The sequence below is a fragment of the Ceratotherium simum genome, chromosome 9 (assembly GCF_057802395.1).
Source record: "Ceratotherium simum simum isolate JZ-2026a chromosome 9, ASM5780239v1, whole genome shotgun sequence".
NCBI classification, from domain to species: Eukaryota; Metazoa; Chordata; class Mammalia; order Perissodactyla; family Rhinocerotidae; genus Ceratotherium; species Ceratotherium simum.
Window position 1 is genome coordinate 20049963 of NC_141908.1, and position 24079 is coordinate 20074041.

General features: G+C 42.1%; 1 long non-coding RNA gene across 1 annotated transcript in view; it reads left to right on the forward strand.

The window, feature by feature from the left end:
• LOC147916247 (uncharacterized) overlaps positions 1 to 23223 on the forward strand; it is an 83964-nt gene extending 60741 nt beyond the window's left edge. The window contains exon 3 of the long non-coding RNA XR_015553096.1: positions 23157 to 23223. This is a non-coding gene — a long non-coding RNA (uncharacterized LOC147916247). The remainder of the gene's footprint in view (positions 1 to 23156) is intronic.
• The last annotated feature ends 856 nt before the right edge of the window (positions 23224 to 24079 follow it).

Genomic DNA, 24079 nt, shown 5'->3' on the forward strand with positions numbered 1-24079 from the left:
TTTGATAGTGCTTTCCACGTAATTTAACACATCAAATAAGCCTAATTAGTTTAATACCCCCTCCCTTTTTCTTTTATAAGGAGAGAGTCCAAATCTTTTGAGATGTTCTAGGGGCCCTGTGGAAAATCCCAAAGTTAATTTCAGATCAAAAAGACTTCATTTAGAATTTGATTTTGAGAAGTTTGTCAAAAATATCAAAAGGTTTGGACACTTGACTGAATAGGATCACAGATCATTATGAGACAATACTTAATTACTAATTGACCAAAACAACAGTAAAAGATTTCAAAGGCGAATACAGAAGAAGGTTATATAGTTGTGAGTAAAACTTAGTTCTTGTAATATTAAGACGACTCAGTTTTCCTAAATAATCAAAGAGTTGATAAAAAAGATACTATGCAGCACAGGAAATTACTTTGATAAAACACAGAATTTTGCTTTTTAGGCAGATTACTTAAAAGGTAAAGAATAACCTCTTACAATCTCTTATTAGGAGCTGAGCAATAGTCCAGAAAACTTTATCCTTTTAACAGATGAAAAAAATTAAGTTTCACTTTTACATACAGTACACTATTGATTTTAAAGCTTAATTTCATAATTCTTATAATAAATTCATTCCATTTTAGCCAACTTAAATAGAACTCTTTTACAAATTAATTTCACAATACCATCCAGAGGTAGAAAAATATCTCAGATCTACAACATACATATGTAGACACACATAAACATACAGACAGAAACATACAGAGATCTTTATAACTTTTGTTCTAAAATTTTACCCACAAGTCAGGTACAATATAAAACACTCACTAGTTATAAAGGAACAGTTGTATATAAATTTTATTTTGGCAGTTGGGATAAGTTAAGTTCATCTGCTCAGATGGCTAAAGCTTCTTACTAATATTTGTGGAGAGGGCATTTAAGATTTTTCATTAGCCCAATTTCCAAATAGTTCTTTTTTAATCCTTCTGATGAGAAACTTCTCCCTGAAGTTTGCATTTCAAAGAATGGGTCTTAGGTCCTAGAGAAGGCGGGAGTAGAAAATCTACATCATGAAAGCATGGCGAAAGTATTCAAGTTTTCTCCAAGATGGAGTTTTGGGTGCATATTTGCCTATTATTAGAGGTCTAGAGTAATTACTATTTAAAATTTTCCTCATTTTTCTTAAGTGTAGGACAATTGTACTTCCAGTGTCCTGATTTTTAACGATATCTGCAAATGTCTGAAGGAAAATAGGAAAGAATCTGAGTGGACTTTGAGTTGCTTTCAGAATTATGCTTTTGTTTCTCTAAGGATTCAAGTTGCAAATTGAGATGTTGATTTTAACTCTTTTTTTTCCTCCTGCATTCTTGCAAGGTATCTTCAAAGAACTGGGTAGACATTTCCATTATAATGCTTAGAGGTTAACTAGTCTACTCAACCACACTATTTTGATTTTGCTTTTTTTATATCATGGACAAAATTCTTAGTAAGGCGGAAATTAAAAGATTTCTATGTTCCAGAGCTTCAGGGTTTAGTGCCATATGCCTTTGAAAAGTTAGTATAAAGCATTCAACAAAGACCTTTGAATGCTGTCCTCCTTTCTGAGAGCACAATTCAACCTTAAACCAAAGCACCTTAGCAGGGAAGCCACTACTATTGTTCCTATAAGCTCCTGACTATCATTGTCTAGCTGAGTCATTTCCTGATCATTTGTAGGAGGGCCTGGGAGAAATTCTGGCCCCTATTTCCTCCGTGAGGGAGGTTTTCCCCAGGGGGCTGCCTGGCTTGTCTGATAACTACAGTATAATCATGGGTGGGAAGAACACCCCTTAACAGCCAATCTAGGTCCTTGTGAGTAGAGTTGTGAATGGTCACTAATCTTTCTAATTCCTCTCTAAATTTGTAGGATCTTCTGAAAGTGGAGGCTTTAGAAATTAGAAGATCTGTTGCTGTCCAGGGGACATGAATTCTTTGTGGTGAGGGCCCAGGATGCATTCACATAAGACAATGCATAGGAAGGGCTAAAGCTGGCAGAGCCTGATCACAGAGCCCTGGAAAGTAGGAGGAATTGTAAGGGACAGCAAAGTGAGCCCTACCACCCATCTCAGTGCTTCTGTTAAATTCACTTCCTGGCTCTTAGTATTTACGTAAGTAACTTGTATTCCCCTGGGCCTGGAGATCAGGCTGGAATGTGCTCTGTAAATCTTGTAAAGAAAGGGAAGTCAAAACAGGCAGCTGGGTGTTTAAGGGATTTTCTGGGGAAGTTGGAGGATTTGGGGGATCTAAAGGAATTTGCTGAGGCGATGGGGCCAGATTTTGGGGGGGGGTTAGAGAGGCCCAGAGAGCCAAAAGATTTTCCAGAGGGTCAGGAACAGGGAGTTGGGGATAAAGGGGTTAGAAGAGGGTAGAGAAGGAGAATTTATGTTAGGTGTGGAGTTTAATTTTTGTTCTAAGTCCAATTTCTGTTCTTTCATCTTATTAAGGGAGACCCTAAGGCTAGCCGTTATATTCTTTTGTATCTACTTTTCAACTTGGTCTTTCCATATGTCCCAATAAGTTTAGGACAATTGTGTAGGATGAGAGCTCTCTAAAAAACTTTTTTTCTTTTAAATACAGCCAATTCAAGGGGTCCGTCATCCGGCCATTGACAAGTAGGATCTTGTATTAATCTCAATAGCAACTCAAATCAATAAACCTTTTTATGGCTTAACCCTGGACACAAGAGGCATCCCAAAGGACAGTGCAAAAGACGTAGCCCTCACAAGATCCAAAAAATTCACTCCCAGAGTTAGCCTAAAAAAGCAAAGACCTTTGTTATCACAGGCAGCAAGAATGGTGTAGTGCAAATGGTGTCTCCAATTTCCCGTGAGAACATGAGACCCCTCCAGTCACAGACCTGCTAATCTGTGACACCGGGCAGGTGCTATTGGAATGGGACTTTTCCAGCACTAACAAGACAATGAAGGTTGAGATGACAAAGGCCCCTTATGGACCGGAACCCCTCAGGGGATAAACTCCCCTGAGAGCTGGCACAGTCGGACAAAGGGAATGTTGCTGATTGGATCCACAGCCTACTTGGCTGTCCACCAGATGCATGCCTGTACATGCATCCTCCAGTTGGCAGAAACTATAGAGAATTTTCTAACTGGTCATAAAGCATAGCTCTCAGGACATAGAACAAGACAACAGAGACAAAAGAAAACAGTGACCATCTCTGGGAGGAAAGGGATCAATAGAAAACAAGAGTACTCATAACAAATTTTTACCAAAGTGACTACACCCAAGGAACACGTTCACCCAAATATTTTCTCCTGGTTATCTAAATTCAGAAAAAGAAAAGGAGTTTCGCCACTCATTTCTGTCAGATCCTGCAGGCAGAGATCCAGGAGACCAAGGTGGTAAGAATTCTTACCTCTGCGGCCTTTTGTCAGGGGTTCCAGGATCTCTCAGCTGCATCCGTCCGGGAGAAAGCAGTGTCCAGACAGTGAAGGTCTCTTTGTGGTCGCCAACTTTAGAGGTGGAAAACTTTTCCCTTCTAGGTTCTTTGGCTGGTCTAATAATTAAATTGATATAAGACAGATTAACAGGAGAAACACAAATAAAATTCCGTATATACAGGAGCCCCATAAAGATATGAAGACTCAAAAGGCAATTGAGGCTTATATAACATCCTAAACTAAGGAAAGGGGAAGGAATCTGGGGATGCAAAGGGAAGGAAGGCCATTCTCAGGAAGGCAGAGGAGATGTTTGGAAAACAAAAGTTGTTCTGTTATGCAGGTAAGTTTCTTAGGTAAAAACATATCTCTGGTAATAACTCTCTTCCTGGTACAGGATCCCTTTCCAGTGTAAATTTAGGCAGTTGAGGGGGAGGAAAAGAGCTTTTCCCAAATCTGCTGGGTTTTAGCTCAAAATAATCCTCATGCCAAAGTGGCATACCTTAAGGTGACAAATTTTGCTCCCCTTCAGCTTTCTTTATGGTCCTTACTTCCTTGGAAGCCTTATTTATTTATTTATTCATTTATTTGTTTGTTTATTTGGTTATTTACCTGTCCAATTTTAAGGAAAGACCCCTGTTGAAGAAATAAAGGTTATGTTTTTAAGGGTTTGTGCCACCAAAATTTGTTCTTCATAGGGGTCACGTACTTGTTTCTCAGCTCGTGGTGTGAAGAGTCATAGCCTACATTTTGTACAGTTGTACTGGGTGGGGGTTTACATTAAATATTTTGACGATAAATCATCCCATTCTCACCAAATCTGGCCCAACTTGTTGGATGCATTTAGCAGTAACATGAATAGCTACCTTTTTGGAAAATATCTGGGAAGAGAATAGTCCTAATCTTGCAGTATTAAGAAGGAAAAAAAAAGCCAGACAAAGCATTGACCATTTGTGAATGGAGAAGGAAGCATAAAGAACAAAGATGTGGGGAAGAGCAGTAGTTAATAGCAGAGAAGGGATAATTTGTTATGTAGCAGGAAGAAGATGGGCTTGGGTTCATAACTGGCTGTGGGACCTTGAGCCAGTTGCTTAACTCCTCTGAGCCTCAATTTCCACCTGAGTAAAATGGGGGAGAACAAATTTGTATCTCATGAGAATTAAAGGAGAAAATGTGTCGGTGCCTAGCACTGAGTGTGGCACATAGTGGCTCCCTTCTCCCCATCTGGTGGCCTGTCTTCACATTGTCCTTGTTCAGTCCCTTACATATAATGAGCATTTAGTATTTGTTGCTTCATGTACAGACACAGGGAGTCAGAGAACATTCTCCAGAACCCTGGTGGCAGATGGCCTGCCTCAATGCTGCCCTCTGATCTTTTGTTTGGAATCTAGGGTAAATTACAGGAGCTTGGTTGAGCATCATGCTGCAGGGAAGGTGTATGGTGCAAGACAGAATCCTTACTCTTCTCCCACGCACAAGCACACACAGGCACAGCATGCCGGGCAGACATCGGTTAGTGCGTGTTCCAGTCAGTACCTTCCCTTGCTTCTGCCCCACTCCCCAGAGTGAATGTGATAGAATGGTGATAGTGGTGAACCAGGTTCCAAATTAAAGACTAGACATTTAACAATTTTTTCTTTCCTCCTGTTTTTAATGTGAAGTATAAATAGAAATGTCAATTCTGTCTAAAATTATTTGATTAAACAGGACATCAGTGTGCTCAATGGTTAGACTTGCCAAGAAACACGAGGCAAGCTGGTAATGCTTTTCCTAATTTACTCGAGGATAAATAATGCAGGAAACTCATCAGATTCATCCGTAGATAGATTCAAAAGAATTTGATCCCCAAAGCTAGGGAAGTGTGGAGGAAAAATATTACCACAAAGCTGGTTTTACTGCTTAAGAAATCTGGATCTGCAAACAGCCATGCTAAAATCACATCACAGATCTGTCTTCAGCCAGGAAAGGAAATTGAAAGTTAAAGAGAAACTTCTCTCTCAGACTTGGTTCTATTAATCAGCTTCCATACTGGGCAGTCTGTTTAAAGATGGGCCCATTAAAGCTATTGTGCATTAACGAGGAGGCCCTTCCCCAGTGGGCCATCCTGTTGTGTTGTGTGACTCCACTGTTTGACAGGAAGTGAATTATCATGAGAAGAGGTCTCATGGATGAACAGCAGTGTGTCACTGTAAAGGTTTCTAAAAATATGCATGCTGTCTTCAATTGGCTGCAAATTGTAGCTGATTGAGGGCACCAGGGGTATTTTATGATAGATAAATATGCAGTCAAAATGCCCTGCTGTCCCTTAAAGGGGAGGGAATGGACAACTGCCTTTGGAATGTGAATCATCGTGTCACAGCCCTGGAATATTTCTACTGGCTGCTTCTTTGAGGTGTAAAAGAATGAAACTAATGATCACCCATTAGCATCGGATTAATTTCATTGATTAGTTTGGCTCTGTACTGATAGGAGACCACCACAGTTTTCCACCCTCCTCTCTTCCCCCACTTCCTTCTTCCTTCTCCTTCTTTCCATCCCTCCTTCCTTCCTACAAATATGTGTAAGGCAAAGTTCTAGGCTCTGGGGATACATCAGTGAACACTGCAGAAAAAGTCCCCGCCCTTATGTTATGGTGCTTGCATTTCTCTGTGTGTATGTGTGTAGAGGGAGATAGACACTAAGACAAACATGTATATATATATATATGTGGCCTGTCACATATATGTATATATACATATATATGTATATATATATACATGTTTGTTTATGTACACATGTTGTACATGCCAGTCTTTTTGCCATTTAAAAGCTGATCCTATGATCAATAAGATATTAGAAGACTAAATAGAGGCATTTAAAACCCTGAAGATTTTTCCAGAAGCTCCCCACTATCTCAAAGAGTGGTGAAAGAGGACAAACCACAAAGTTGTCTGCTCTTTGATTTCCGCATGTATGATCCTGGGCCACCTCAGGGTAGGAGAGTCAGATGGCAGCCTAGGGGACAGAAGGCAGTTGTTACTCAAACTCCAGAGTACTCTTGAAGAATTGAAGGATCCCCCCTAGGCAATAGGCAGGTCTTTAATGTCAAGAAGATCTCTAGGGTTTGGTTCAAGGCAGGAGTTTCTTTTAAGGAGGCTCAACCTCACCTTGTTTTGGGTCAGTGGTTCTGAAGGCGTGGTCCAGGGTAGGGCCTGCTACTCTGCATCTGGGTCACTTGGTATGTTGGTTATCTGTTGCTGTGTAAATAGGAGTCACCTGGTGTCTTAGTCAACTCAGGTTGCTATAGCAAAATACTATATGCAGGGTGGCTTAAACAACAAATATTTATTTCTCACAGTTCTGGAAGCTGGAAGTCCGAGATCAGGTGCCAACATAGTTGAGTTCTGATGAAGGCCCTCTTCTGGGTTGCAGACTGCCAACTTCTCCTTGTATGCTCATATGGCTGAAAAAAATTGAGCTATGTCTCTGGCCTCTTCTTATAAGGGCACTAATTCCATTAATGAGAGCTCTGGCCTTGTGACCTAATCACCTGCAAAGGCCCCACTTCCAAATGCCATCACCTTGGGGATTAGATTTCAATGGATGAATTTGTGGGGGGCCACAAATATTCAGTCCATAAAACCTGGTCTGTTTGTTTTCTATTGCCATGTAACAAATTGCCACAAATTTAGTAGCTTAAAACAACCTAGATTTGTTATCTTAGCTTCTGTGTCTCAGGAGTCTGGGCAGGGCTCAGTTGGATTCTCAGCTTCGTTTCTGAGGAGAAACGATCTGCAATCAAGATGTTGACTTCCCGGGCTGTGGAAGCATCCACCTCCAAGCTCACTCAGGTTGTGGGCAGAATTTATGTCCTTGTGGTCATAGGACTGATGGTCTTCTTGCTGGTGGAGGCTGGAGGCTGCCCCAGCTCCTACAGGCTGCCTGCAGTTCTTTGCCACATGGGCTTTCCCAGCATGGCCGCTTGCTTCATCAAGCTGGCAGGGAGGGTCTCCAGAGCAAGTCTGGCAAGATGGAGGCTTATCTAACATAACCTAATCATAGGAATGAGATTCCATCACCTTTGTCATATTCTTTTGGTTGAGAAGCAAGTCACAGGTCCCACCCACACTCCAGAAGAGGAATACACAAAAATGTAAACACCAGGAAGGGGGAGGGGCCAGGGAGCCACACTCGGTTAGCTTGTTATAAATGCAGGTTGTTAGGCTCACCCTTGACTGACTAAATCAGAATTTCTGGGGTGGGGCCCAGGAATCTGCATTGCAGGAACTCCCCAGGTGCTTCCTTTGTACATTATGGTTGGAGAAGCCTAGGGAGCACAGGGATGTGGGATACCTAGAAGCCATACCGAGCAGCATCGGACGCGTGGTGTGCCTTCCTGCCAGCGCTGCTGAGACTCATCCAAGCCAGTCCTAGTGCTGACTGGAGGGCACATAGTGACAGACTCTTGAAGCCCAGGGACTCGGCAGCCAGCCCAGCATCTAAGGGATGGAAATGCGTTACCTCCACAGTTCATCTGTGCACAGTGAGCCCCAGTGCTCAGTGGCCATTTAAAAATGGAGCCTGTTTCAGAACGTGGTCTCTAAATTCCGTGGTGCTGTGCATTTAAAAACCTGTATATGAATGTGTACAAAGCAGCTTCATTCATAATAGCCCCAAACTGGAAACAATCTAAATGTCCTTCAGTGAGTAAAGAGTTAAACTATAGTATATCCATCCCGTAGAATCTACTCGGCAATAAAAAAGAACAAACTATTGGTATATGCAACAACTTAGATGAATAGCCAGGGCATTATGTTGAGTGAATAAAGCCAATCCCAAGAATCTACCCGCTGTATAATTCCATTCATATAACAGTTAGAAATAGAAGACAGAGTTAGTGGTTACCAGGTGTTAGGGGTGGAGGGAGGGAGGTGGGTGTGGTCATAAAAGGGCAACACAAGGGATCCTTTGGTGTTGGAACTGTCGTGGTGGATACATGAGCTATACAGGTGATGAAATTGTATAGAACTGAATAGACCCTCACAAAAATGAGTACAGTAAAACTGGGAAATCTGAATAAGACTGGCGGATTGTATGAATGTCAATATCCTATGACAGTGGTAGTATAGTATAGTTTTTCATAATGTTACCATTGGGGGAGACTGGAAACAGTGTACAAGTGATCTCTCTGCATTATTTCTTACAACCATATGTGAATCTACAATTATCTCAATAAAAGTTTTAATTAATAAAATAGGGCCCGAACTTCACCTTTCTCATCTCATCTTTGCTGTCCCTCACCTATCTGGAGTAGATCTTTGTTAAAAGTCACCTTTCTTCTTTCTTCCTCTATAATCACCTTGGGGAGGAGGTCTTGGCTTTGAGTAAGTCACTCTCCTCTTTCTATAGAAATTGCTCTCCTCAGGTGACTGCAATTCTTGGGTGAAAGCTTTGACCTCGGAAAACCTGGAAAGCTGAGACGTGGAATTTCTTGGGGGATAAGTGGGACCCAGTCTCTTCTTATCTCAGAGCCACAGCCTGCAGCTGCAATTAATCAAGAGCAAAAGCAAGACTCCAAAGTGCCTACCTAGCTTTCCCTTACTCCCCACTGAAAAATTAGGATGCGCCACCCGTAGCATGGTAGACTCGCTTCTACTCTGGCATCGTCACATTGTGTGGCTCTGGGGTTAGTGGCATAGTTAGATCAGGAAATTGTGGACTGGTGCTTGGTCCTGTTCATCTCTGTATCCGCTAGCACAGGGGCGTCCAATAAGCATTTGTTGGATGAATGAATGCTGAGCCTGACTTTGTTACTGTCCAATTTCACTTAGGGGAGGAGGGAGACAGACACAGTGGCTCTTCTTGTCAAGATTCATTTCTCAAGGCTGGAATCAGTATCACCATGATATTGTTCTGTTTTTTTCCGCCTGATTTGCATTTCAGGAGTATGTTCTGGCTGAGCAATTCTAAAAAAACGTTAAGAAGAATATTGGGTTAGAGGCTTGATGAAGACAGTGAATTTAGCTTTTTGTCTCATGGCAAGTTGTCCCCTCTGTTTTTTTTGAATATTGGGGAAAGAGCTCTGTTAACAGAATTGGAGTTGAGGATTGGGACAGGAACCCTTGTTTAGCTGGCAGCCTCACCATTCTCCTCAGGTCCACTCTGCCCCTCAACCCCTCTTCTGAGCTGTCTTTCCAGGGAACTGACTCATTCAAGATGTTTTGCAAATTCTTTCTGATTGATGGATTGAAGCTGATCCCCATCTTTTCAGCGTGTCTGTAAAGCCAGCTCTGCTTGCAACAAATTGCTTCATTCCTTCACAATTTCAAAAGTTTCACTTCGTGAGTTCTTGAGTAAAATGCCTTCGACTGAGTGAAGAATATCAGCAGAAACATCAAATGGTGTGTTGTTTGGAGGAAGGAGGCTTGAGTTTGGGGCTCCCGAGTGTGTGTTGCAAACATCAGAGTTTAGATCACTGACCCAATTAGCCTCCTAGCTTGTCTTGTGAGCAACCAGCCTAGCCAGGCAGTAGCACTGTGTGTTTTTTTGGCCCCAGTGGGAAAGAAGACCATTGGGGTTCCTTACCTTGATGATCACAAGGACTGATGGTGCCTTGGGCTGTCTGGTCGGTCTTGGGGGATCAACCTCTAGCTTAAAAGGTGCCCTTATGGAGGGAATATGCTTATTTGCCCTCTGGATTTATGTAGACAAGGCACTTAATGGAGAGTACTGTTAATATTATTGTGGGTTGATGATGGTAGAGCCTATAGGTGATGTGTTAGGAACCAAAGTACCAGATACTCATAGTGGGCAGTTGCTGGACTGTGGACCCCAGTGGGGTGGGGAGAAGGAAAGGAGCTTCCTAGAGTTATTCCTTATAGATCTGTAAGGAAACATTGTTGGCTGAGTCAGGGCTATGTCTCACACATACATGTGTAAGTCATGTAAAATCCTGGTGTCCAGAATAAGTGGAATAGGAATTTGAGGCTTCTGCGTCTCCTTTAAAAGTATCAAAGGGTGGAGGATGGGTAGGGGAGCAAATCTGGACAGAAAATCTTGCTTTTTGCTCTCTGTGTACTTTCTCAGACTCTCTGACACTTAGCCTGAAGAAGTTCTCCCCCCACCAGTCTCTCTTTCTTGATCAGCTCTTTATTGTGTTTATCAACTCAACCTCCCTGGCTTCTTTGGGCTGAATCAGCCATACCCTCCCGCCTCTTAGGTCATTACTGGGAATCTGTACTCCAGAGGAGAGCACGGGGCTGGATGAGCAGGTTGGAATCTTTCCTCTCTGGAGAGGGCATTATTTGGGAGGTAAGACAGAAGGGGGAAAGATTGCAACCTGTATAATTTTAAATGTTTTATTTTATCTCTATGACACACACGCTTTGCTATATTTCAAGTGTATATAGAGTACTGTTATGATCAATATGATAGAAATCTGTTTAGAGGGGCACTGAATTCATAGAAGCTGTTCATCATTTATATTTTTCTAATCAATTAGTATTAAAAGGACAACTACTATCAAGTAGGGGGTCTGTGAAATTTTTAGACATTAAAACAGGATTCTTGTTCTCAAAAGAGGTTCAGGAATCTATGGGTTGAAAACTGCCACTTTTATCTTTTTTTTGCATAACTGTCTCAAGTGTGTTTTGGTGCTTTAAAAAATGTTTTGAACCTTAGTTTTTTTTGGTTTACCAATTCAAGGGTAAATTATCTCACTCTGTTGAAAGGATCAATTAATCTAAATAAAATCCCTAATGGAATAGGGGCTCCAGGCAATGATTATCGATGGCCACACAAACACTAGGTGAAAGTTCATGGGGAGACTTTTCAGTGGGGGAATCAGGTTGACATCACCTGAACCCATTGATTATCATGAAAAGTGGGACAGCCAGACATTCTGTGCCTCCTGATGTGATGCAATAGTCTATGGCATCTTTTTGCTAAAAATATTGAACCTAGATGTAATCAAGCCTCTAGATCCAACTACCAGTTTATAGAAAATACAGAGGAAAGGGGAATGTGTTGGATGACTCCACAAGGATGCATTCAGCCACTGGACAAATGACTAATTTTCTTCAACAAATAAATGGCATGGAGAAGAAAGAGAGAGAAAACTGTTTTGGATAAAAAAAGACTTAAAAGACTAATCAAACAAATTCTATTTGTGGACTTTTTCTGGATCCTGATTTGAAGAAATTAACTGTATTAACAAGTACATTTTTGAGATAATCAGGGGAAAATGAGGCAGGTTATTAGGTGATAATAAGAAATTCTTGTTAATTTTGTTAGATGAGATAATGGCATTGTGGTGAAGTTTAAAGGAAAAAAAGTCCCCATCACTTAGAGATACATGCTGAAGTAATTCTGGGTGAAATGGTAGGAGATCTAGGCTTTGAAATCCAATAAGAAAAAAGGCAGAGGGCATAGATGAAATCAAAATGGCAGAATTGTTGTTAATTATTGAAGCTGGGAATAAGTACTTGGAGTTCATAGTCTATTCTTTCTACCTCACATATTTGAAAATCTCCATAATAAATTATTGCAAAATTGAGACATGTTCTAGTTTTTGTTTGAAGGCTCAGAGAAATGAAACAGAGGACATAAATAATGGAATAGACTATGTCTCTCATTGATGCTTCCATTTTTCTTTCTTTCTTAAGTTATATTTTGTGGGTGTTTGTAGGATTAGGAAGTGGGGATACTGTAGACACAGGCTTGGGCTGTCTTAGTTGAGGGCAACAGGAATCTAGAGGAGGTAGTAATTGCTAGTCAAGTGGGGGAAATAAGGGAGGGACAGTGCTAATTTAATTGTCTGAGGGTTGTTGGGTGCTATGTGTCCCCCCTCAAATTCACATATTGAATCCTAATGCCCAATGTGATTGTGTGAGAAGGTGGGGTCTTTGGGAGGTGATTAGGTAGTGAGGGTGGGGCCCTCATGAATGGGATTAGTGCTCTTATACAGAGACCCCACAGAGCTCCCTAGCCCCTTCCACCATGTGAGGAGACAATGAGAAGTCTGTGACCTGGAGGAGTGCCCTCACTAAACCATGCTGGCACCCTGATCTCAGATTTCTAGCCTCCAGAACTGTGAGCAATAAATGTTTGTTGTTTATAAGCCTCCCAGTCTACGGTATTTTGTTATAGCAGCTGACAGAGACTCATATGTTGGGCCATGTTTAATTCATATGTGTTTCCCTTTTCTGCTCAACTTGAGGTCAGGGACTATATCTTAGCTATTGACCTGTTCTCGGTGCCTGTCAGAATGTCTGGACAAAGGTTGGACATTTAATAAATGTTTACTTGATGAATAATTAAATTTCAATTAATTGGTGCCAACTTTTTGTATGAGTGATCTAGTTAGGGCTTTAACAAATAACCAATGCAACAAGTAAGTTGATCTAAACAAATCCTTAGTCTTGAAGAGAAAATGGCCACTATTAGCTGTCAGGAACATTATGCCAAATGAATATAAATCATCTTCATTATAGTCAGGCACTGGGTTGTTTTGGAGATGGAGTCTCTGTACCTGCTTTTCAGCCTCATGAATTCTCATTATCATCTCCCTGGGTATAACAAACAAGTATAACGCTAAAAATACTGCCTTCTTAGGGACAGTATTACCGGTGTGGAGACACAAGATTACTTGCAAATGAGGAGACAAAAGTGGCTTCAATAAAATTACTTCCCATCAAGTGTAATAAACATGTACAATATGTTATTATTAAGGACCTTTGAGGCAGACACATTAATGAGATATGGAGACAACTAAATGAGATTTTAAGTAAAAAAAAAAAAAAACCAACAAAGAGTGAGAATAAAGATGAATGTAAAGAAAAGAGGAAAATGGAAAATGAGGGAAACAAAGAGGAACAGGTATGATGAAAATTGCCCTGCCATTCTGTGGCAAAAGTGAAAGCAAATCTAATGACTTTCTCTGCTTTCAGTTTTAAAAATAAGACACATTTCTCAGATATGAAACATGGTCCATTATCTGTCAGTGGTGTTCTGTGTGGTCTTTAGGCAGCAAATATATGCCATAAAATAAACTTCAGACTCCCCACTCCCTCCTTTTTAGGAGTGGCACAAATCTAGCCTGTTTGGAAAATTGGTTCTTGATGACAGTTTTTCTACCTTTGCTGGAGAAATTCATTGACGCGTGTGATGTGTGTGTGTGTGCGTTTATGCTGTGGTTCATAGATTTTATGATAAATGCTCTTTTACACATTTTAACATCTCTGAAACCAAGGTATGTCTCAGGGTTTAATTGGCAGCATTTTTTTTTTCTTTCTTGATGGCTCACAAAATAATGTTGCATATTATAATCAGCCACATCTTAGGTTGTAAATGTGCTGTATTTAGAGGCAGAGTGGGAGTCGAGAAGGAGGAAGAGGACAGAAGTGGGAGAAAATATAATGCCTTGTATAATGGCATAATTTAGAAAAAACTTTTTTTTTTTTTTTTTTACTTCAGTTCCTATTATTTATTTGTATGATTATTTGGAAATAAAAATGACATTTGCTTATATTCTTTGGATGAATCCGTGAAAATTGTTAAACTCTTCTTTCTGAATTTTCCTTCACTTTTTTCTCTTCCCCCTTCTCTGCTTCTCATATATTTGTGATTTTGGCTTGGCGCGAGCTCCACATTTACAACTTTCCAAAAGGTGCACGTGACTTAGATCAACTGGTAATTTGAGAAGAATCAGCCATGACAAGATCTGAGAACAGCCCCAGAGCTGTACCATGAGGTGGGACACAAATGCTCCTTAATATCTTAGAGAATTCCACTTCTGCTAAGTTCAGACACATTGATGTGTGCCCAAGCTGTGCTTCTGCTTCTATTTCTCATTTCTGGTTTTCTGGATGCAAACCCACGCTAGATGCCAAGCAGTTGCAAGCTTCAGCTCACCAGCTATGAAATAAAGGGGTCTTGGTTCTCTCCCACAGGAGGGAATTGCTTTTAACACTTCAGAGCAATTCCTTTGGTTCTTTCTGCAGCTCTAGGTCTTGGGGACCTACACTTGGAGGTGAAGGCATTAACTATCATGGGCTCAGTTGGCATGTCATCCATCACACAGAGGGAGACAAAGTGCAGCTGGAAATGCAGTGCCTGGCACCCTCGGGTCAGAAGCCTTGAATGTTGAATTTTCGTGCAGGATGAGGCATTGCTTAAACTCCTTTTGAATTTTTGATGCAATTGAACTCAGATGAACGAGTGATAGACTACGGTGCTGGATCAGCAAGATGGTACGGCTAGAGGTTATGGAGGAGAGAGCAAAGGTGTCTATCTGGATATTGGCTGCTGACAATTAGGTGATGAGTTTGGATTATAGGTAATAGAGAGAAAGCAGTAGCTTACAGTCTCTGGCTGTATCTGTCACCCAAACAGCTGGCACAAATTCAGTGAAAAATATTCATCAAGTCAATTGAGCCATATTAGTGTAGCAAGATTTAAGAGTTCTGGGCATGCACTCATTGCAGACAGTAGAAATTTAGTGATGTTCACTTGTGTCCTATGCAAATGTTCTTTTATGCATCCATACAGTTACCAGTTTCATCAACCTAATCTTTCCTTGCCAGAAACCAGACAAAATGTCACCTTCCTTTTGGAGAGATTTCGTCACTGGTAGAAACATAATTTTACTTATCCAGTGAGAGGAATGTTGACACTGACAAGAAGATAGTACCTTTTACCTTCAAAACTGTCTTATAGGAAACAATTTAAGCTAAAATAGCTTTTTCTTCCATTTTTCTCAGTTTTATCAGCAATGATTACTCCCTTTGCTGCTCTGCCAAGTCAACCAGCGTCCAAAGTGCCTGAGACTGATCTGTCAGTTTCTGGTTTAAAATGAAGATTAAATATCCCTCGGCGAGATCTTGGGTTTTGGGCACGTATGGGGACCTTGAGAGAGGTTTAGTGTCCTGGTAAGGCAAAGCTTGTAGCTGTGAGGGGCTGGGGGGGACTTGAAAGCTCGCTGCCATGAGAGCCCCAATGCTGGGGCTGCCTCTCTGAGCATCATGCCCACAAGGTGGTGATTGAACAAGGTCACTGCAGGAAGAAGAGCCATCCCAGGTTCCGAGAAAGGACCTATATGGGAACAGGGAGAGGAGTAGGTCAGGCAGGAAAGAACCAAGGGGAGTAATAAGGGAGTGGGCTCCATGTCTACGTCTCCAACTAGAGGTGGGTACCTTTGTGGTTAGGAGTGTACCTTGGGAGTCACACTGCCTACCTTTAAATCCCGACTCCCCCTCTTTTTTTTTTTTTTGGTGAGGAAGACCAGCCCTGAGCTAACATCCGATGCCAATCCTCCTCTTTTTTGCGGAGGAAGATTGGCCCTGGGCTAACATCTGTGCCTATCTTCCTCTACTGTATATGGGACGTTGGCACAGCATGGCTTGACAAGCGGTGCGTTGGTGCACCCCCGGAATCCGAACCTGTGAACCCCGGGCCACCGAAGTGGAGTGCATGCACTTAACCACTTGCGCCACTGGGCTGGCCCCCTGACTCCCCCTCTTTCCAGCTCTGTGACCTTTGCTGAACTACCAACTCTCTCTGAGCCTTAGTTTCTCATCTGTAAAATGAGGGTAATAATGATTTCTACTTCACTGGAGCTTTGATGATAACGCATGTAGATAATTTAGCATAGTTCCTGTCACATAGCAAGTGCTCAATAAATGTTACGCTAGCTTTTTATGCCTTCATCAATCATATCGGTCTTTCACATCAGACCATGAACTCTTGTGAGATGAGCATTCTGTCTCATTCATCATTTTACTCTTGCTTCCTTCACCTCTCAGCAACCTTAGAATGATGCCCATGATGGTGTCCTTTGTTTCCATGAAATCATTCTCTCCTGGTTCACTTCATACCCCACTGGCTGCTCCTTCTCATTTTCTTTGCAGCATCTTCCTCCTGCACTAAATGTCTGAATATCAGCTTCTTCCTTGGGTTCTCCTCTCTCTTTGTTCATTCTTCCAACTCCAAAATTGGTATCTCCTGAGCTGACCTCTCCTCTGAGCCCCAGACTCACAGAGCCGGATTTTTACTAGGTATCTCCACTTGGATGTCTCATAGACAAGTTGAATTTCAGAAACTTAAGAGTTCAAAATCAAGACTATGTTCCCCTATTTCCCTTATCAAATCATCTCAACATATGGCCCCACTATCCATCTAATTGCTCCAGCAGAAACCCAACAGTCACCTTCTTCTCTTCCCATATCTGATCTATTAGCAAGTCCTCTTGGTTCAGCCTCCGAGGGGTCTCAGAGCCAGCTACTTCCCTCAACTTCTAGTGCTAGCACTGGAATCCAGGCCCTCTTTGTCTCTTTCCTGGAATATTACAGCAGTCTCCTAACTGTTCTCCTTGTCTTTACCATTGGCCTCCAACAGTCCATTTTGCATGTGCAGCCAGAGAAGTCTTTTAAAAACATAGTTGGATCACGTCCCCTCTCTGACTGAAATTCGTCATGGCTTCTTTTGCCCATAGCATAAAACCCCGAATCCCGAAAGAGCCTACAAAGCCCTGTAGGATCAGTCCTGTCTGTTTCTCAAGCACCCTGCAAACTCATTTCCTGTACTCACCATTCTCCAGTCAGAGAAGCCTTCTTTAAGCTTGTTTCATGCTCTGGGATATTTTCTGGGGTTGTTCCTGCTGCTTACAATCCCTTTCTCCCAGCTTCCATGGCCGCCCTTCTCATTCTTCAGAGCTTGTCTTGAATGTCACTTTCCAGTACAGGCCACCCATCCTCTAGTACTCTCTGTCTCAGCCTCCTGTTTATTTCCTTCCTAGCACATGCCACAATTTGTATTTTTTTTAATTTAATTGTTTTGTGTCTCTTTCTCCTACCAGGGCACAGGGATCACATGCAGGTCATTCACTGATGTATCCCCAGTGCCTAACACAGTGCCTGGCACATAGTAGGACTCTGCAAATACCTTGAATGAATGAATCTAACAAAGTGCTCAGTAGATGTGCATGGAATGAATGAGCAAAGTTAGTGACGCCTGAAAGTGTGTGATTCTTTTTAGGGGTGATGGCATTGTTACCAAGAGATAAAGTGTTATGCCCAATGGATGCAGCATGATATAGGGGAAAAACTGGAAACTTTGGTGCAGAAAGATATAGCTTGAGTTGTGGCTCTGCCTCTAATTAGCTGTGTGACCTTGGAAGTGTTTCTTAACTACTCTCAGCTTTAATTTTCTCATTTGTAAAATGAGGATTCAACATCTTTTCCTCAGAGGATGTCGTGTGAGGAGTAAACGTGATAATGTATGTAAATCCCCTTGCATAGAGCTAACACAGGATAGGCTCAACATCTGGTCGTCATTTCTTTCCTTCTACCGAAACAAAACCAGAATTTCAGGCATCAGTGAGGTGGTGAGAAAGGTAGTTTTGAAGGAGAGAGGCCTTCCAGGTGCCGGCTCTCTCCCCTACCCTCAACCCCCAGTCACACTGCATTAGGAATCTCAGACCAGTGCAAGAATCACACTTTTTCCAGCAGTAAATGTTGCCAATCATTGTGGGACATAAAAGCCAGGTAATTGCCTTTGCTTATCCTTCCTTGAAGTTGCAAATTTAAAATTTAAAATTCTCAGATCCTTCTGTTTGGAATATGACAGTAGTTTGGGGGGAAGCCCAGTGTCACTTTTTTTTTTTTTTTTTTCTAATTTTCTCAACTAGGTTTCATGATACCCTCCTGACTCTCACCTCCATTATCTGAAAGTCCACTAGGACACATACCTGCAGGCCCATAAGAGCTCCTAACCCTGTTTTGATAATTGGCACTGTCTTATTTGTCTGAAAATCTACTCTCTGCCCTTCATCCTGTTCCACTGAGCAGGTAGATTGAACTTTTCCTGGGATCCTAACTGCTGCCTCTCGCTTGGCTTCCGGACTCCTTCCTTTCTCTTTTCCATCTCCGTCCTGTCCCTGTTCTCTCCACCTTCTTGCTCTTTTTTCCCCCACCCCTCCCTAGTCTCTTATCCCCATTATCTCCCCATTTAATGCTCATGTCATCATCTTTCTGCCCTATGGCCCTCCTTGACTAGGACAATTGGTGGAACAGACACTTGAGTGCCCCATGTCACGTCCCTGAGTCTCCCTGTGATTTCACTGCAGCTGTAGAGGACAGTTTCAGGCCCTCCTTGCTTCTCTGTTCAAGACCTTCTCCAATGCCAAGGCAGCCTGGAAGTGCAGGGGAGTTATTGCCCCAAGGGCGACTCGCAACCAAGGAGAGATTGGAGCAGTGACCCTTGGTTTTGGTGACTAATTGTATTTGGCATTTGAGGGACATGGAGGAGTACAGGGTGACTGCCAGGTTGTTGAGGTCAGGAAGACTGAGGAAGTCCCAGGGATGGTCCTAGTTCTGAAGATAGAGGACATAGGCAAAATAGCAAGTGAGAGTGAGCGCCCTCAGGGCAGGAGTCATGCTTTATTTATCTTTGTATTCCCAACATTAGGCATAGTACCAGCATGTAAGTGTTCACAAAATGTTTGCTGAAATAGCAAATCCATTACTTCATGAGCCAGCACGTTTAGGGAAAGCTGTTATTTTGGTATGGCTTTCTCCAGAAAGCCAGGTGCAGCTACCCAGACACCATAATATTATCTTGGAGATATTGATAGATTTTTCTCTTTTAATGTTTGTTCCATTCTCATGCAAAACATCAGTATCAGATTCATAAAACTACTATTTCCTTGTCATTTGTCAAGCCACTTTGGAAGTCATTTGCTTTTTGGGGGGGATTAATCTTCTAGAATGTCAGTATTGCATGATATTTCAGTAAGCATCCTAAGTGGTTCAGCAAACGTAAATTGTTTAGCATTTATATATCACTTACATTGTGTAGGAGCTCAACATTAGTTAATTCTCATGCTACTTAGAGATAAGTATCATTTCAAGCCATGATTTGTATAAGTTTCAAGTTTATAAGTGTTCTCTGTCTGCTATTTTGTCAGTAGCTATTTCACTTTCGATCACTAAAACTTCTATTTAATTTTGTTTCCTGTACTTTTCGTGGGCTGGGAACCCACGATGACTTTTGTTTAATGTGCAACTGCTATTTGAATAGCTTGTGGCTCAGAGCTGGCCTCAAAGGTCCTACGTCTTACCTGGACATGTTCCTCAGAGTTAGAGTTTTCAGCAGGGGATAAACCAGGAAGTTTCTTCATGAATGGCAGAGTTGTCCTGGGTTCTAGATGTTCCCACCCTTGGGAGAATATCTACCAGACTTCACAAAAACCTCACCCCCAAACCTCCCCCACCTCCACTCCAGCTCCTTGAGTGGAGGAAGTGTGAGCATTAGCCCAGGAGTGAGTGCCAGTGTGCCCAGGAGATACTCGACTGAGACACCAAGGAGGACACCCCAGTGGTGCATGCGCCTCACAGGGAGGCTTGGCTGCTCCTTTGAGGGTCTGCATATCAGGAGGCTGGGAGGCAGCTGAATCCTGCCAGAGAAAACCACACACCACCTAGGCATGGTAGCAGAGACCACCAATGTTAGATCAACCCAGGTGTGGAACAAGGAGGCCTGCCTTCTCCCTGCTGACTCCAGGCTGTGCCTGTGGCTGGCGTGGACACTTCTACCACTTGGACCAGAACAGATATGAACTCCAGCAGTGGGGCGCTGATGTGACAGACCCTGCTCCATCCTAATACCATGAAGAATCCCCTTGTACTCAGATGCCTTCCAGGGATGAAGAAGTTTGAGGGGTGAATTTGAATTTAAGTCAATATTTTCCCCCAAAGAAAGTCTTGAATTAGAAAAGACTGAATTATCTTATACTGGGGGAGTAAAAGTTTTCCACTATCAGCAGAAATGGAAGCCCAAGAGCTGAGCCGAGATCAGTTATAAATAAATGTTTAAAAATTAATTTTGCAAATTTTATAAACTCCCATGACTATCTGACATTCTATCAATTATTTTGTTATTATTCCCTTCAGCAAATGGGGAAATTGAGGCCTAGAGGCATTAAATTCCTCACTCGAAGACACCCAACTAGTAAAGGGGGTGCTGTTTTCCAAGCCAGGTCCTTCTGACCTCAGGTCTATCTGATCTTTGCTCTTAATCTTTACCCTAACGGATTATTAGTGCTTCCTAAACTTTCCCACCAAAGTGCTCTTAAGAGGCAGAGGAGCTTGGTTGCGTAGCCCTCCCATGGTGCGGTGTGGAGGTGGGAGGGTGAAGGCTGGTTAGGGGTTAAATCAGACATGGTAGGCAACTTGGAATTCCTGAGAATCTCTATTTTTTTCAAAAATAATATTTGATATGAATACTATATATTTTGTATTCTGCTATATATGTTTTCTCTACTTTTGAGATGTTCTACATTATGTGACATTTAGAAAAATGAGTTTCTTAGATAAGCCATGTTTATCCTCTGGCTCTAAGTATAACTCAGCAAACCTTGGTGAGCCTTCCAGGGAACAAACATCCCAATTTTAGAACCAGGGGGTGGTCTCAGGCAAGTGTAAGCTGGGGAGACAAAACGGATTCATGTGATAAAAGAAGGCTAAAGCAAAATAGAAAACATTTGTACCACTGCATGAGAAATCAAAGAAATCAAGAGTGTGTGTATGAGAGAGAGAGAGAAGGAAGATATTGGTTGATTGATTGGACCAGAAGGTTAGAACAGGGTGTTAATGGAGGCTACTGGTGCCCATGGGCCTATGTGGCTGATTAATTTTACAGGTTGGAGCAGGAGGTAACTGAGACTGAAGTTGTTAGTTTGGTCATCATGTGGGTCGTCCACAGCCACAGACCCCTCTCCTGGCCATGTCTATGAAGGGAGTGGGTCTCTGGATATGCTTGGTGAGAGTAATTGTCCTCAAGACATATGGAACTAGAGAAAGAATCACTCAGGGGGTGGGACTCTAACTGTCTGCAGATATATTCTGGTCTCTAGAAATGCTCTCTCGCTGCTCCTTTCTGTCTCTGGGGATAAGTTTTTATTCATTAAATAACCTTCTGATTCCTAGTTTGTTCTCCAGAAGAGTATCCTAGATATTGGACATGAATATTCCCATTATTAGAAAGACTATATTTCTTTATTGTAAGCTGATAGTTAACATCCTGGTTTAGCGAACATCTGTTCCCATAGCCAATAATAGTGCCACACTTGGGTCAACAGAAGAAGTCAGGTTTTGCATCTGCAAAGCTGAGGTACAGTCTCTGGGACCCTTGATAGAACCTGCAGACATGAAGACGAAATCTCTCTTTAGGGCCAGGTCTGAGCAGCTGCCCAGCTAGTTTCACCCACCACTTCAATGCCATCTTTCAGTAGAAGGATGAATCTTGTACCTAGGAGTCATGAATACACTTATAAAAATGTTCAATCTCTTTAATAAGCAGAGGAATGCAGATAGCAAAGTGACTTGGCATTCTTTTCTTAGCAAATTGGCAAAATAATAATACCCAGTTTTGGGAAGGGTGTAGAGAAACTGTCCTTTCATATTGCTTGTGAGAGGGTAAATTGGTGCAGCCTTTCACTTTTTTTTCTTATGTAGTAAAAGATTTAAAAATGCCATGTCCTTTGATTTACAAATTCTACATCCAGGAATTAATCCCAAGGAAATAGATGATAATTATAGTATTGCTTATAACAGTGAAAAACTATACATCCCCTATTGTACATGCCCTTCAGTAGGGAGTGCCTAAGTAGGTTGTGCTTCATATACATGATAGCATATGACTAGGCCACTAAAATCATCATGCAGCAGTACGTTCACAGACGTGGAAAGATGTTCCTGATCTGGTTATGTGAAGAAATATTGGACAACACGTGTATAGTCTAATCCCGTTTTTGAATGTCTGAGAAGATATTTGTGGGTATATTTGTATATGGACACAGATGTATGTTTGTGTATATGTACATATGCCCATTAACAATGGATATCTCTGAGAAATGGGATGGCGACTGCTTCCAACAGAAATCCAACTGGTCTCTTACCGTTGCTGAGACAAAAGAAGACCCCTTGGTGTTAGTCTATAGGCTTCCTAACTTTGCCCACCATCCTTGTGTTAGTAGTCCCTTGTTCTGGTTTTTTAGACCTGGCCAAGCTAGCTTCTGGCTGCTGCTCTCAACTGCTGCTTGCTGTGTATTCCTGATTATTCCACTTCTGCTCCATATCCTCCTCGCCACCAATCCTGAAGCCCTCACACCACTGGGGTTTGACTCTTTCCTAGTCCACAAACATCTCCGTTAGTTTTCTGGCTGCAGTTGTTCTTTGCCAAGTTGGTGCCTTTCGGACTTGACTTCCTTGTCCCTTTCCTGGTTCTCCCAGCTGTACGTGTGCCCGATTAGTCAGCTTGCTTCTGCGGTTTCTTAGCCACCTGCGGTGAGGCCGTGCTATCTGTTTGGCTTTTGCCCATCCCTGATGTGTTTCTTCCATCTTCCATATGATCTCCACTGCCCCCATGCCTTTGACTGCCCACATGGCAGGACCTGTCACTCAATCCTGGAGAACATCCAGGACAGTGGGGTTGAGTGGGAGTGAGTTCACCTTCTGGAGGACTGGCTGAGATCCAGGCAGCTTTGCTGGTGACCTGTCCTGCCACCTCTATTAAGCGTGACTTGTGCCTGGGATGGGTGACATTGTCTTTCCACAGAGAACTGGGCTTAACTTGTGCATGGAAAATGGCTTCACTGATGGGTAGAACAATGGGATTTAGAAAAAAAAAAAAGTTCTAGAAACCAGGAATGATTTAGTGCTGTACTTTGAAAGCATTACTTAAACTCTTTCTCTCTTTCTCATTTAGGATCTTTACTCTTTGTCAGGCAGCACTGAGACATCATTGAGAAGAAGGTGCCGGAACCACAGATATTCTCAGGCAGGTGAACTTGTTCTATTACTTATTATATGATAATCTTGGGCAAGTTGCTTACCCTTTTTGACTTTCAGTTTCCTCACCGTATAGAAGGAAGGAGGCTTAGTAATAACCATAACGATAATAGTTATTTATTGTGTATTTACTATAAGCCAGCTACTATGCTAAACCCTTTAATTTAATCCTCCTAACAACAAGATGGTAGGTATACTATTAATTTTCCCTTTTAGAGGTTGGGAAAGGACATTTTAAAGAGCTTAAATATCTAAGTTCAGACAACTTGTAAAGATGGAACCAGTATTTGAACCCAGTCAGCCAACTATGAGCCCAGGCTCCCAGTCTACACAATTTGCCTCCCCTGTGAACCAATGTAGGTGAAGTACGTCATTCAATGAAGCACATACTAAGTGCTCAAAAATTGCCCCCTCCTAGGGGCCTCCTGAGTTGACATGAGGTCAGGCTTTGGAGTCAGAGGTTCTCCTCTTTATGGCTATCCCAGGACTTTACAACTAAAACCCAGGAGAGGGGCCAGCTGCATCTGTCTGCCTTGTATCTGAGACTGTAGGCTGAATCTTTCATTCCCTATGTGACAGTGAGCAATGAACCTCCAGTTTATGATCTCCCACTCTCTTTATGGAGCCTCTGTTCCTATACCCCATCAATCATTGTCACTTTGAATTTTTGCAGTATCTTACAAAATTAGCCTACATTGATCTTTCCGTTGATTTAAATCTCCTGCAATGAAGATGTATGCCTATCTTGTCCCCCTGAAATGGGTATCGTACCACATAGAATCTTCAGCAGCAAACCCTGGACAATGACAACAAGGACAATAGCAATTACATCAGCCACCA